This window comes from Malurus melanocephalus, unplaced genomic scaffold (assembly GCF_030028575.1).
Source record: "Malurus melanocephalus ecotype Western Australia unplaced genomic scaffold, MMel_1.1 scaffold_1, whole genome shotgun sequence".
In the NCBI taxonomy this organism is placed as follows: domain Eukaryota; kingdom Metazoa; phylum Chordata; class Aves; order Passeriformes; family Maluridae; genus Malurus; species Malurus melanocephalus.
The window spans coordinates 3781059-3796677 of record NW_026623233.1 but is presented as its reverse complement, the minus strand read 5'-3'; positions in this window follow the sequence as shown (position 1 = coordinate 3796677).

The following is a 15619-nucleotide window of genomic DNA, read 5'->3' as shown; positions in this document are numbered from 1 at the left end:
CATCTCTCATGGGATTCTTCCAAGAGAATACAGGAAGAGCACAAATTCTACTGTTTCTAAAATCATGGCTTGGGATCCTGCTTTTTGCCTGTTATTCAGGGGAAAGGTTCTTTGGGAAAAACCTTTTTTTTGCTTACCMGGCTCTCCASAGCAGACACGCATCACATCCCTGCCGCTACTCTGCCTGACAATCCCAACTCACAAGCGCTGCCAAGACAAAGCTCAACACAGCCATGCTTCTCTCTCATTTAAAGTGCGGCTCTTTCTCCTCTCCGTCCCAGCCCATCAAAATTCTCTGTCCATCCAGGATAATTTAGGCTGGGAACAACTTCAGAAGGTCTCTCATTCAACCTCCCTGCTCAAAGCAAAGCCAGCTCTGGGGGCAGAATAAGCTATTCTTATCTTTCTTTACTCCAGTCTTGAAAACCTCAATAGGAGCCTACACAAACTCCTGGAATATCTTTGCTGCTGCTCAAGTCTCCTCATGGTGAAAAATTTAGAAAATTAAAAAGTAAAATTTATAATTTTAGTAACATTACAAACTTTAATTTATAAGTATAAACATCATTAAAACATTAATGAATTATATTAAAATYATTCTAATACAACATTTGAAATAAATAAGTTTCCACAAAAATATTTTAAATTCAATTCATCAGTTTCCTGCCAGAAGTTTGACACTTTTTGAAATTCTTTCCCATCCATAAAAGTGTTATCACCAATAAGATCTATGGAATATGGTGTTKTAGTTTAATTTGGTTTTATACAGTTACATGTTGTATGTTCTTACCCCTTCTATCCTCCTTTTAGACAAAAAGCTAATGCTATTTTAARTAAGAGGGTTTTATAGCTCCATGTGGTGGTTAATACATTATTTATATATTCTTTCTYGTTCTGTTTGCTGCCTTCCTTCAAGATTTACAATAGGTGCAGTTGGATCCTCCTGAAGGGAGGGGACCGAACTAAGTGAAATTCCCCTTTCTTGAGACGAGAAAGGTGCCCCTTAAGGTTTCACAGATTAGATGGAGACAGAAGCATTCCCTTCAACAGAGCGTTYCTTTGCACAACCTGGATCTGACAAAGAGAAACTTCCTAGGGACTGGAATGTGCAGATCTGATGAGCTTCGTTTTAAACAAATTACTTTTGAGCCCTCTGATGAACAACTGAAATAKAATCAATGACTTCCTTATCACTAGACCTTTCTTAAATCCTCTGCCTTTCCATCTATAAATATATACTATAATCAAGCAGGTAATTAATCCAATGTACTCGGAATGATGTTCTTGCAGCTCTGTACAGATAAATCACCTTTATCCAGAAACCACCATAAGTAAATTAATTTTTTATAGCAACTAGGTCAAAATTTTAGGCTAATTAGGCATTAAAGACATACAGACAAGCACTGCCTGTGAGGTAGTTTTTGATCATTCTTGATCAATTTGATCATCTTGATCAGTTGTGGATGCCCAACTACATCTCATGTCCACATTTACATCCCTGCCAGGGTTCTGTGACCTGGACGAGTCTCTGAGGGGCAGTGTCCCCGAAAGGTCTAAGCATGCTCATATTGTGCAAGGAAACACACAAGCTCAGTGAAAGGAAAATTAAGTTCACCAAAGACTTGAATTGCGCTTTGGAGGATCTGAACTTTTTCCTTCAGCCTTAAGAAATCCAAGAACAGCTATGTTCTCAGCTCAGGTGCTGAGAACATTTGCGGTGTCCAGGCTCTCAACCCCTTTGGGAGTTCAGCATTACATGTACAGTTAAGACATTTACTGCCTGGACAAAGAAGGAGATCATCAAGGAGGGCAATTAAAGTATTGCACTTTACTCTTGCCATCTGTCCAAGCAAGTGAAATACAGCACAGAAATACCCAATCTGCCTCAAAGAATTGAATTAATCCAGCCAGGGAACCAAAATCTCCAGACTAGCTCGTTTGCCACAGTAGAGATTAGCATTTTTTTACCCCTTGATAAATTTTTTTGGTGTCTAGCATTCAATCTCTTTGCAAAACAACCATGCTGCTTTGCAATCTATAAAAAATGAACCATAAGACATTTAATAAAAATAGAGTTTTTTGGTAGGTTCAAATTCCAGTTTCAACTGGAATAAGGCTACCTGTAACATTAAAGAAATATCATTAAAATCAGCCTGTTTCCTGCATGAAAGTTACTACATGTGGCAYAAAATCCCATTTCTCCTCCCTTTCATGTGAAGTAAATGAAGCTCAAACAGAGAAATAAATAAGCTACTTGGTGTCTGTTAAACATATCTCACAAAAACTGCTTTATGTGTTTGAATACTGAAATTGCTGGTCTGCTGAATTTTATATGCCCAGGACTCTAGAACAGGATTTTGTACTTTAATGAATATAACCCTTTTTATAAAAATCCCATTTATTTGTTGTTATTAAGAGCCTGACAGTCTGTTTCAATAAGAAATTCATCAATGTGAAGAAATTAATCTCAGTTTTGCACAGCCTCTATTTCTTCTGAAATATAGGCCTCAGCATATGTAAGCAGATAGGGTTTTGAATATTTGCCAACCCTGATATCATAATGCTTACATTTCCTTTTGCAGAAGGAAATGGTTCACACAAAATTACAGTTGTGAAGTTTTCAGGTTACTAACAGCTTGCTAAATATGACTGAGAGGAGGTCTGTAGTCTTAACAGTAATAAGCCTCAGCAGTCCAGCAGGAGAAAGTTTATYTGTGCCAGCTTTAGAAACCTCAGGGAAGGTGCTTTATTTCACCTCAGGCTGAGCATTTTAAGCATATATAATCCTAAAATTTTGCTCTACCTCCCATCCAAATAYATAAATGCATGTCCTGTATCCTACTTTCCCCTTCAACTTTACCACTCTCTGGTACTGCACTGTGGGACTCAATGCTGGTTCTCTTGGAATCCAGAGGACTGTGAAAGGACACACTGTGAGTGATGTAAAAGATGTTCATATCTGTTCAATTGTGCATTGAGGTGGAATTAAGGGGCACAGAACAGAAATCTGTGTGTAGCTGAAACAAAACACTTCTTTAAATTATTAAATTCAGTTAATTCACCTTAAACATCACTACAACTAGACCYCAAAACCTTATTCAAATTTTCACTAGATTGCTTCTGATTGAGTAAAATAATTTGTCATTGGGATTTGACAGTAACCAGGTAAAACAGAAACATTCTTAGAAATAGGTTTAGCTAATGCCATGTGAAAAAATAATTCYGCAGCAGTATGTTTTCTGGATGTGATTTTCACAGGCAATCCAAACTACCTGTATCTGTTTTCCCCCAAATTAAAGGAGYTTTCACTGGCTTTTCTGTTCAAGTGAGTTTATTGGGATAGCTCTGTGTATACTGGAAATGTTGCCTGATTGACCTGGTACCAAAAAACAAAGCAGCCCTGCAGGGTGACTGTAGGTCTATTACACTGAGTTACATTTACACAAATTCAAGTATTTCAACACAACGTACAATGAAACACAGGAGGAGTAATGGCACAGGAAAAGTGCTTCAACCTTGTTCAAAATTCCTCCCACCTCATGATCAGTTCTGAACCAAGGCAGAGGTTTCTGTTACAATGGGCTGGTTTTACCCACTGAGAGTTGAGGAATTAAGAGAAAATGTCAATATAAAAATAAAGGTCAATGTCATTAGTTGCCAGTACTATATGTAGTTTTTAACTGGAGACTGAATTTCTCACATATGACTCATAACACTGGGAATGTATAACAAAGGTTCTTTTAAGTATTTGCCAGCAAAAGTGCATTGCTGATTTTGATTTCATAAAAGTCATTAGGTAAAAATAAACAAGAAAAAAAAACACAGAAGRAGCATTTATAAAGAGTTAAACTGGGTGAATGGATGAATTTCTTTCACTCAGTGAAGAAAGGCTAATTGAACTAAAAAGTCATTTTAGTCAGGACCAAAAGTACTCGCTGATTCATCTCATATCTGTTCAGAGGCTGACTTGAATAGAGGATAACAAAGGGACAAGTGACACCAGGTTGGATGGGGCTCTGAGCAATCTGATCTGGTAGGAGATGTCCCTGCCTGTGTTGGAACTAGAGGATCTTTAATGTCCCTTCCAACCCAAACCATTCTATAGTTCTATGAAACCATGAAAACTTGAAATAATTTTAAAAAATAATTTCTTTAAGAAAAAATAATGTTTTGTCTTTATACAATGCCAAAATATTAACTTGCTTAATGAGGAAGGGATACAGAATTAAATAAACATTTTATATGATGTAGGTTGGAATTTTTCTGTTTCACTAAGTAAAACCAGAATCAAGGTGAAAGCAGAACAAAAGCCTCTGAAAGGGCAAGCTATAAACTGAGAGGATGATAGGTTTCAAAGGTTTTTTTTAACAAATAATGGCCAAAGGGCAAAATGCATAATATGTGCAAGTCCCAGTGGAGTCAATGTGTTGTGTCTGATGCTCGTATACCACTGAGAGCCTCCAACACACAACAGCTCAAGTCAGTCCTCTAATTTAAATATGATTTTGAAGAGGAGAAGGGCTCCGAATGAATGGTTAMAAAAAGAAAGAATAATACATGTTGGGATCACAGATGCTCGGCACTTCATCTTTTAAATCATGTTAAATATTTCAGTCACACACATGGTGGTGATAGTTTCTGTTCATTGGGAATTCTGTTAATATTTTTAATTATCATTGAACTTCAACTGCTAATAACTGCAATTCTGCTTCCCTCATTTTATTGTTCTCTCTTGCATCAATGTCAACCACCTCTCTCTTCATTAATATCCATCCTTCACTATCAGAATTGTTTCTACAGGAATACTATTTCTACTGAAAAAATGTAAGGTTATCCCTGCATTGTGTAAAATCAGTGACAAAYATGATTGTCATGTCCCAGTCCTACAAAAAAAAGGAGTGCCCAAGATTTGTAGGCACCTGTGGCTGAAAAGGAACATCAAAAGCCAAAAGGTCCAAAAAAAGCTCACAAAATTTTGTTAGCAACCTACACACTCAGCATGGAAAATGGTATTTATTTTGCCCCTATCTTCTAATAATTATAGTAACAAAAAAGAATAAAASGTGGCAAGAAATAGAAAAATGAAAGGGAGATAAGATAGGAGAGGAAAGGGGATCACCAGTCCTTGGCCTAGCATCAATGTAGATGACAGAGAGTCCCAGGCTTTGTGTGGGTACCTTCTCACAGGTAAACTTTCCCTGCCTTGGGATCAGGCTTTTCTCTCTCCATGTAAATGAGTTAACACACACAGTCSGGTCTTCTGGGCTCTTCTGGAAAGGGGTCCAGGGCCTAGCTATGTTTCTGGATAAAATGAGGAACTGAAAAGGTATAATGAGCATAATGACAGTAAAAATTTTGCCTTAATTCTAGACAGGGAATTCAACAACTGTCTCCTGGATATGATTATCTAAATACAAAAAGGGCGTTTGGAAAAAGGAACTGCAGATTAATATCCCAATACTTGCTCTGCCCAATCAAATAAAACTAATGCAGTTAATTTTATTGTGCTCAGTATCTTTAAATCACTAATCACAGGCTTGACCKGTGATATGTGCAAAATTGAATTAATTAATGCCAATAAATTGATAAAGGTTCACTAGAATAAAAATTATATAAGTAACAAAAAATATTCTTAATGTACTACATTCAGTGTCATACTAGAGACAGTGAGAGACTGCAGAGGACTCTCTTGGCAATCCTCCTTTTATGATAAGGCAAAACTTTTTTTAAAAAAAGCTAGTTTCACAAACTGTTCATAATTTTTATTTCTRCTTCAGGAAAAAAACCCTTTTTATTTTTCCAAAACCTATTTTTTCCTCAATTAATAAGTGGTTTRTTATAGCCCTAGATTATCCTATCTCAGGAAAAAAAAGTTCAGAGTAGGAAAAAAGTGGTAAAAAAATGGAATTATTCTAGTATACAGACAAATAACATACAAAGATGAAGTACATTTCATTTTTCTATAACCTGAAATGACAAAAAAAAATATATTAAATGGAACAATCTCATTTTGTATTCAGTACAACTTACTGAATAGGAAAAAAATCAAATGGATGTAAGCTTTTGCTTATGCAGATGCTCTCAAACTTTGTTCTGGCATGGTCAAAGATAAAGAGCAAGGCTGATGTTTTTGCAGTCATTTTCTCTGAAAATAGAACATGTTTACTGTGAACAGAATGACATTGTTTGCTGACTTCTGTAATGCTGCTCTTGCTTGAGAAAGGAGCAAACATAAAAGGAAAGTGGAATTGTGTTTTGGTTCAGAGAAGTGGATTAGCAAACTGTGTAAATATGATGCAGTGTTTGTTTAAAGAATTTCTGATCTATAAACACACAAGACTAAACCCTGGTGTTATTGAAGGCAAAGCCATAATTCTCYCTTGACTTTAGTAGAGCCAAAGATTGGCTCAGCACATTTTAATACCATAACATTTCTCACTTCGGGAGAAAACTTGAATGGATTTTCTGCTTTCACAACTCTTCTATATCCCAAAATCATTGATGTGAGGAGTGTGTGTGAGCTCCCCATGAAAGCATTATAGACTTTATTCTGAGGAAACAAAGAAGTCTGAATCTGAGTCCACTGTGTTTCTTCCCAGTATTTACTGAGTAGATTAGTATCTTCCTGTCAGAAACAGACACAAAGATTTTTTGATGCTTTTTTCTAGGCAGAATCAGCTAGTGACATATGTTTTTTAAAGATCAAGCAGTAAAATTACACTTCCACTGAAACACATTTTTTCAACTATTTGCTTCTTTTCTTATTTAATTTTATATTCAGTAGAGAAATAAAGGTATGCACAAGGGGATAAACAAAGAAAAATACAAAAAGGACACATTTTATTATCTGACAGGTCCATTTGACCACTTTGCATAAAAAAATTTCTATTTGTTACTTGCCCTAGGCCTCTAAATTCAAATTACAATAGCTTACATACCTAAAAATATAATAAGAACAGAGACAAGAAAATGCTACAAACCCAACTGCAATTCCAAACATACCCTGAAGAGAAACATGATCACAGTCATCCTGGATTTTACTGAAAGCCTCCAGACTTAATGCAATCTTCTATATCTTCAATTCACAAGTGTTACATCAAGAAAATATATATAACTAAAGTAGATCTCATGTAGTTAAACTAAAAAGGTGTAGGTTTTTTTTTAGGGTAATATAATGGAGTTATTCCACAAAATGAAATTCTAATATATAGTTTGGCAATTAAAGTACCTTAGTTACATCATTAGTTGCATGAAATTCACATTAGTTACATCATCACTTCTGTGAAATTAACCCACATAAGGAACAAATTCATCCCATAATTACTCTGCCAACAAGGTCCAGGAAGGTGATGGAATTCTGATATCCACACACTAGTATTTCAGGATCTTTTTTAGGCCAAGACTGGCTGGAACCTCAGAGGAAATGCCCATTGCAGACATTTTTGYGCATGACTTTAGGCACAGTGATTTATCATTCCCATGTCTGCATGTGTATCACCTGGTCAGGCACGCAGATATTTGAAATGATTTGGAACCAATCCAGACACATATTTTGGAGCACCAAGGACAGTTAACTTCTGAAGAGGTGGGAGAATGGAAAAGGAACAAAATACAACATTATGGACACAAGAACTCTTCCAGGGGGATGCTACTTACAGAATGAATATTTTAAGCCCACTGAGTTTATGGAGTACCCAAAAGAAGGAGTTCGTGAACAACAACAAAAAAAAGGGTGTAAAAATCAAGTGCCTCATGAGTACCCAGGGTACTGAGCTGAACTTGGGAGGACAAGTAGAATAGGGAGGAATAGAAGGATAGCATTTGTGGTGAATTTGAGATATGAGAACACTCATTCACCTGAATGTGTTAAGAAGCAGCAAACACAGGTTGTGCAAATAACACCAGTGCATAAATACCAGTAAGGGGAGCAGGCAGCCATGGGAGCAGAGCAGGTCTTGGCAAAAAAAAAAAAAACCCACTCGTAGGACTTGATTACTAGACTAACAGCAGCACCTTGTCTAGCTGAACCYCAGCAGCAGTTGCCTTAAACTTCCTTGACCCTCTTCTCTTTTTCAGGCTCAACATCTTGGTACAGTAGAGGCCATGATTAACTTTGAGCATTACACACACTGCTCATGTGGATCCACAGAGTTCCATGTCCAGTTTGGCACTCAGAGTCCCTGGGGATGTGTGGGGTGTGTTTCTGCCCTGGGGGCCCTGGAGAGCATCACTGCACTTCCCTGCAGGCTCAGGCTGCCTCAGGGTACATCAGGTGCTGAGACTTCAAATTTATCCCATCCCTTATCAGATCTAGAGARTACAATGAGAAGAATCTAGGAACTCCCTCTCATCTGGATTCACTGAGGACACACAATACTAAAACGGCTTTTCCTTCATACATTTAACAAACCAAAATAACCATTACCAATACCAATCAATTCTTTGAGCCTGTAACAGACCTGAGCAGAACTGACTCCAGTCAGAATGAAATATATCAGTAAATGGGAACACACAACACACTCAGGAGATAATTTTACATCTGTAAAAGATGATCTTACTGCAAAGATCTATTCATCCTYCTAGCTCACTCTTACTTGGAAAACATGTAAGTTAGTAGGGGGAGAAAAGATGAAACTTGGTGGAGATATTTTCAAAATTACAAAAGATGCTTTTTTGTCCAGTTCCTATAAGCAAGAACAATTTCTGTGTCTTTCAAAATCTTTTCAAGTATGACATAAACCTGTGTTTAGTGAGTCAGACTTTTTGATCATATTTCTTCTGCTGTATCCAGAGAGCTAAAAATAAATTAAAAAAAAAAAAAAAAAAAAAAAAAGCAGCTCATGAAAATTTTATGAGAGAGATACAGGAAATTGTAACAACAGTTTCATAAGATTTGGTTTTGATTTGATATTTTTTTTTTAATACTGACTCCTCTACAGCTGTTGCAAAAGGCTTTAACCTGAAAACAGAAAAAAACTTTTATTAGASTTTTGTATAAAATAGGATTTTGTTTTATTAGCAAAATGGTGGRGAAGATTCGGGTATGAAGGATGCATGTTACATAGTTATTCACATTCTGAAGGAATATCTAAGTGACATTTTGGTCATAAGAACACTTTGGTAATAATAGAAAGTTGGAGTTTCTAGACTCCAGTAARTTATAAGGTTAACGAAAGAAATTGGAAATGTGAAAGTGTGCTGTCATGTCTCTTAGCAAAAAATGAACAAAGCATATTTTAAAATATTTCCATTTTTCAAAGAGAGAAAAAGAAAGAGAATGCTCTTCAAAAACAGAGCAAAGACTTGGTTTGTGAAAGCATTATTGTATGAAAGTGTGTGCTTTTGGTGCTTCTGATAAAAAGACCTTGCTGGATACCTTTAGTTTGATAAGATAAATTGTAAATGTTAGCATGAGGGATTGGTTTATGTTAAAGATACTGTTCACAAAAAATTACAAGAGCTAAAACCCTCTTTTACTCTAAATAGTTTAATGCTGTAGAATTTGCTTGCCATCAAAAACGATTCGCAAAKCTAAGTGTTACAACAGCATCCAGAGCTTAAATTCACAGAGATGAAATCAAACAGCATTAGAAAATGGCTGAGCGTGGTGATAAAGTGACTGTAAGGAGGGCTGGCAGAAAAGCACTTTTCTAATAATGTGGAAGATGCCCAAGGTGCAAGCACACTAGGCAGATTATTGGCAGCAATACACTCCAGGAACATAAATAAAATTCCTCTGTCATACTTTTTGCTGTCAAATTAGTACAGCCACTATACAGTCACTGCCCCTTCCTTTTCTTTGGAAACCATAACTTATTGCCATCACTAGTGGTAAGAAAAGGAAAAAAAATAATCAAGCTATGCCTTTTTTGTGGCTTTGTGTTAAATAAAAATGAACTGATATATTTCACACCTGAGATTAACTGTACGCCTCTGTCGTAGCCATGCCCAGCAAGCCACTAACAGTGGGATTGCAGCCCTCAGAAGTACAGGAATATTATGACTTGCTGCTTGGCTCCAGCTGTGTGTCAGATCATGCTTTTAACTTCCTTTCTATGGATTCCAGGGAGAGAAGGATTGAATACAGCTTTGTGTGTGGAAGTTTTCTATTATAAATCAGCCATGATATCTCAGCCCCTGAGCCCATCCTAACATTTTTGTTAGCAGAGTGTGCCTCTTGACTTGCAGCTTATAATGTGCTTTTGTATTCCAGAGCCAAAACCAATTTAGTGTTATTGTAGTTTACYGCTGCTGCTTAATTGTTGAGGATGGAGGAATGCACTTCACTTTTTACAGAGAAGCACCAATAAATGTACTGATATAAACAGCAATTTGACAAAGTTGAATAACAAAAGCCTCAGTGGTTTAACAAGATTTGATGGCACAGTGCACTGATAATTTACTGCATCAGGGCAGGGTCAGACACAGCTATTAGGGAGACTCCCACTGAGCCCTGAGGTTCAGAAAGGACCCCCTKGGACTCTAAACTCCTTCTGAGAGGGGAGTTTAGGTGCATTTGGATTCAGACTTAGTTCCAGATGTAGTAAATTGTTTAAGTTTAAAGGACTATGTGTGAAGAGCCAACATTTTTCAATGTGCATTGCAGCAATATATAGTCCTAGTAGATATTATTTTTCTCACATTRGACAGAGAAAAGGATACTGTAATAAAGTATAGCATTAAAGTCTTAAAATAAGCCTCTTTTGATGTTGTTCCCAAAAAAACAGCAATCATATAAACAAAAAAGAAAGCTTTACATATAAGTCACCATTGAGAAAACAAGGGGCACCTTAGTGTGAATTCCAGCCCCACTAACTGGCTTCCTGTGAGGAATATTGAGCTTGTTCCCACATTTTATGCTATTTGTTAAATGGTTTTTTTCAGTAATCCTGGTTTTATGTGACTTCATAAAAAAGAGTTTCTTCCTTATTGCTTTTTTAATTACTTAAATATTATATTTCCAGATTACTTTAAGAGTCATCCCTATCATAATATGATAGACAGGTTTYTCGCAGACTCGGAGAGGATGCCAGAAAAGATCCAGTTACCCAGGTCACATAGTACAGAAACGTTCCTGTATTCAGTTATTTTATCCTGACACACCCTGTTGCTTTCATTACAAAACCTGACCACAGCCATATCACTGTAACTTTCTATAATGTTTCCAAACTGTAGCCATTAAGAACCAAAACACCTCCCAAATGTCACCACTTTCATATCACCAGAGGCAAGCAGAGGTCATGCCCTGAATAACGTTTCTCTGCAAGTGGTTTGACTTCTGCTTCTGTCAACATTAGATTTCCTGTTTATCCTTGCAATTTTTTTATCCCTCTATACATTTCCTGCATTCAAAATTCAACAGTGTTGCAATAAATTGTGGTGCTGTATGTCCACCTCACTTAATAGACTTCAGATATTACAGATTGACAGGTGAAACTCAGCTGCCCCATGGACAAATACAAAGCACAAAATACATTTGGTGGCAATCATTCACTTCTTAAAAAAAAAAAAAACTATGTTTCTTCCTAAAGTCAAWGGATTAATATACTGCACTAAATGAGTTCAGGAGAAGTCAAATCACATGGAAAAAAAGAACGATTTTTTCTTCTTTTCTTAGAAAGATGTGGAGGATTGAATTTGGTTAGGCTGCTGGGAGAGTGTGGAATTTACCTGAAAGGGCAAATGGTTACTTCAGCCTTGGCACCCACAGTGACAYTGATGTACCAAATCACAAATACATCTCACAGTCTGGAGCTTCTTTACTTTCCCAGATGAGCTCCTGTGTGACATTCTTTGAAAGGCTGCTACCTGCACCTAGTCAGATATAGSAAATACGAAATTTTATCTGCTCAGGACCTCTGAGATAAAAAGYTGAACTATAGTAACAGCAAAGTTTAAATATGGAGTAACAGGGTAAATTAATACTCTTCATCCAGAGAGAATTAAAAAAGAGGCAAATAATTCTACTAAAAAAAAAGTGTTAAGAATATTTTAGAGATAGAATGGAACTCGTAGTGGGCAGCACTTCACTTGTCAGTGTTTCTCATGTATCCTAAACTACAAAGTGCAACACAGGAGCCACACACTGACAATGGGTTAGTGCATTGTAATTTTGCTGTGAAACAAAACTGGTTGAGGTCTACYACTTTGGAAGGGTATGGCAATGGATGCTTCATCTGAGCTGARCAATGATATTGTATTTCCACAGAAAATGCCAGGTACAAACATAGACATGAAGTTACAAAGTGTTCTCAGCACTTTAGGATGAAATACGCAACCATGCAAGAGCAAAAGTAGGTATGGTATGTTCTTGTTTTCTCACTACATCGTAGAAAGTAGTTTAGAATAGGATTTTGGATCTTCACTGACTTTAGGTCCTTCCAAGATTTCTCATATCATAGATGTAGAGATAAAGATCATTAAAGTTATTGTTCTTCTCTCTCAGCATATATACATATTTGGTATGCCACTATTTGCCCTCACAAAAAAAAAAAAAAAAAAAAAAAAAAAAAAAAAAAAAGGCCTAAGTGCAAGCTGCAGCAGTTTCATGCAGTGACTTTGCCTTTTGATGCCACGTGAGCTCTGGCATCATCAGCTGAAGGAGTGATTGCGACCTGTAGGGCTTCTGAAGTCAGGAGTGCTGCTACCTGCAGTTTGGTGCTGAATAATTTTATGAAAGGGAGCAGGCTGGTGTTGGTGGGGAAACACTCCTGTCACGTACACGGTGACTGTCGCAGTGGTAGCAATCTTCCTSTGGGCAGGCAGATTGCACAGGTCAGCAGGGTGTGCTTGCAAACTGCATCTTTTCACTGCAATGCAGAGGAGAGAGCAGCTACTGCTAGAATGCTTATTTCTGCTTCTAAGTCAGAAAGGAGCCTTAAGCATTATTTCTGATTTTCATCTTGTTGTTGTTCAAAATAAAATGCATTAATATGACTTCTATTTTTCCTTGCGTCCAGGTCCTCCAACTTCAAACTAGATAATGTGACCAATAGGCAACAGAAACATTCTCAACTCTCTGTGAGCKGAATACTCCCAGCAGCATAAGAGCTCAGCTCTAAAAGCAGCTGTGGAGAGCATTTATCCCTCCTTACAGCTGTAAATCTTACATCAAGGGTACTCCAGTGAGGCAGGAAAAGTGGGGTTGAATTCTCCTACATGGAGCTGGGCACAGAACACGGGACTGACTATGGTCAGTATGTAAATATTACATTTACAATCATGTATTTAAAGACTATAATAAACTAGCCTTATTCATGGCATTCAAAGTAAATTTGCAGATGACAGTCTTCAAGCAAGTTTCTGAACTATAACTCCCAGTCCTATGAAGACAACTCCCCTGCATCCCTGAGTCATCACCAAAGACAAGGAGATGCCAGCATAGCCTGGACTAACCCTATCCAGGTCCTACCCACTTAGTACACAAGTCTAGGTAAATTATTCTTCTGAGAAACAGAATTTTCATGAAGGACATGTACCATGTCCCATGTTTGAAACTGAGTGCTGACTTCCAGTCCAGGCCCTTTTGACTCATGTTTTAAAGGAAAGTTGTGCATCATCTCACAGCAAGAATCCATGTCACGTCTTGTTTCCAATCTCCAATCTCTGCCTACAAAAAGCCTTTCCTTGTTTCGTAATACATTGTTTTTATCATTTTACATTTCATGTCAGAATATCCACATTTTTTTATTGTGAAACTTCTGGCATGTGGTTTCTTTTTCTGGGAAAATTAATACAGAAGACCAGTGATCCAAGGGAAAAAAAGGAAACAAAAAACCAAAAGTTCATAGAGATCATGACCTCTTTGAGGCAATTTCATTTGTGACAATCACCAGGCCTCTGTAAAATTTCATCTATTTCTATAGTCTCCAGGTACAGTAAATGTGATGACATCTTCTCAGCACATTACATCATCAATGTCTTATTTGAAAGCTGCTGGTTATCTTATAGAAAGAAATGATCTATATCCAAATTTTTGTTCTTCTTACACTGAACTTATGTACATAAGTCTTTCTGCATATTCCATAGTGAAGTATAGAGGTCTAGTAAGGAATTTTATAGTCCTGCAACACACGTTTGTTGACGATTAATTGCATGAGCTGGAATCCTCTACTAGATACACAGCTCCCTGTTTTCAGTCAAGAACTTTTTACTGTGGGTAAAAAGTTGTATTCTGTTGTATTCTCTGTGCTCTCTCTGATTCTCAGACAGAGCTTAACCACACAAAGAGTAAAGAGCTGACCTCCTTCACTGCATCCCATTCTTCAACTTGCTGCTTGATACACAAGGTCTTCTTACCTCATCAGCCAAAGAGCAAGCTCCTCTTTATTTCTCATTTCCCTCAAATATACACAAAATTATATTTTATAGCATTTTGTATTTGTAGGTGTTGAACATGGCTTGAGGCTGAATAGTTGGTCAATCTTACTGCTGCACATACAGATTAACACATCCCTGTTTCCCCAGTGATACAAAAGAGGAGTTAAATTAAGAAACCATCAAGACTGAACTTTAAATTATCTTATCTATATTCATTTTGCAGTCAATCAGCAGCAGCTTGCCCTTGTTACTGATGCTACAGCCATGCTCCCAGAAAGATCCAAGTTCATAACAGAGCCTGTGCCTCTCTCACCCAGGCAGGCAGGATGCTGATCAGCAGCAAACACACCCAGCACAGGGTGTGTGCCCACRCCTGTCCCTCCTCAGCAGCTTCTTTAAGGAAATTGTATTCTGTAAGGCAGAATATTTATTATCCTTTTTTCTTGTTATTTTTGTTCAAAGACAATTTGCTTGATTTTTGACAAATGCTAAGTGAGAGCATATTTTAGACTGTGGATGAACTGGGATTATTGTTTGAATAGTAGGAGCTTGTCGTTGATATTCACACCRTGCAATTAATCTCCAAAATCATGTGTTTCTTTTCCTCAACAGAAAATTATTAAACCAAAAAAGAGCTTTCAAAATGGCTTTGCAACATCTCCCTGTGTGAATGCATGTCTGAGCGAATATTTGTATGTAGCTATTCACATCAAAAATATTCACATTTTCTTAAACAGGCAGAACATTCAGAGATCTTGAATTAATATTTTGGAATAATTTTTTTCAGTGTTTTCCCACATTTTATTCAGATGAACACTGGGACTGATGAATGACTAATACATAAAAACTGTTTCTTTATTTTGCTCCTGCAAAGATCTTCATGGACAAACACATACACAAATATGCACGTAACAACTCTGAGTAATTGATTATAAAATCATCCTTGACATCCAGTTCCTTTTCTTCCTTATCTCCTTACAAGTCTTCCATATTGTATCTGTTGTTTTATTAGAACAATTTTAATATTGATAGAAAAACTTCACCAGTTAACAGGAAACTGTAAATATTTTGCTGTAAAAGAAGAATTGTCCATTGACACATTAAAGCATTTTGCATCTGATCATGTGCTAAGACAACCACTGAAGCACGTTGTCTCAGCCAATTCAGTGAATGAGTGGTGTTTACTGGTTTGAAAAATCCATTAAAAACCAGAACATACAACTTTCTCTCTCTCTCTCTCTCTCTTTTTTTTTTTTTTTTTTTTTTTTTTTTTTTTTTTTTTTTTTTTTTTTTTTTTTTT